The following is a 1,122-nucleotide window of genomic DNA, read 5'->3' as shown; positions in this document are numbered from 1 at the left end:
CCTCACACCCACCCTTACTTACACCTCACACCCACCCTTACTTACACCTCACACCCACCCTTACATACACCTCACACCCACGCTTACTTAGACCTCACACCCACCCTTACTTACACCTCACACCCACCCTTACTTACACATCACTCCCACCTTTACTTAGACATCACACCCGCCCTTACTTAGACCTCACACCCATCCTTACTTACATCTCACCCCCACTCTTAAATACACCTCACACCCACCTTTACTTACATCTCACCCCACTCTTACATACACCTCACACCCACCCTTACTTCCATCCCGCCCCTACTTCCCATCTCACCCCCACTCTTACATACACCTCACACCCACCCTTAGTTAGACCTTACACCCACCTTTACTTATACCTCACACCCACCCTTACTTAGACCTCACACTCACCCTTACTTACATCTCACCCCCACCCTTACTTACACCTCACACCCACCCTTACTTACACCTCACACCCACCCTTACATACACCTCACACCCACGCTTACTTAGACCTCACACCCACCCTTACTTACACCTCACACCCACCCTTACTTACACATCACTCCCACCTTTACTTAGACATCACACCCGCCCTTACTTAGACCTCACACCCATCCTTACTTACATCTCACCCCCACTCTTAAATACACCTCACACCCACCTTTACTTACATCTCACCCCACTCTTACATACACCTCACACCCACCCTTACTTCCATCCCGCCCCTACTTCCCATCTCACCCCCACTCTTACATACACCTCACACCCACCCTTAGTTAGACCTTACACCCACCTTTACTTATACCTCACACCCACCCTTACTTAGACCTCACACTCACCCTTACTTACATCTCACCCCCCCACCCTTACTTACACCTCACACCCACCCTTACTTACACCTCACACCCACCCTTACTTACACCTCACACAGACCTTTACTTACACCTCACACCCACCCTTACTTAGACCTCACACCCACCTTTACTTACACTTCACCTCCACTCTTACATACACCTCACACCCATCCTTACTTAGACACACCCACCCTTACTTAGACCTCACACCCACCTTTACTTACTTACACCTCACACCGACCCTTACATACACCTC

This window comes from Aplysia californica, unplaced genomic scaffold, assembly GCF_000002075.1.
Source record: "Aplysia californica isolate F4 #8 unplaced genomic scaffold, AplCal3.0 scaffold00634, whole genome shotgun sequence".
Lineage (NCBI taxonomy): Eukaryota > Metazoa > Mollusca > Gastropoda > Aplysiida > Aplysiidae > Aplysia > Aplysia californica.
This window is presented reverse-complemented; position numbering follows the sequence as displayed.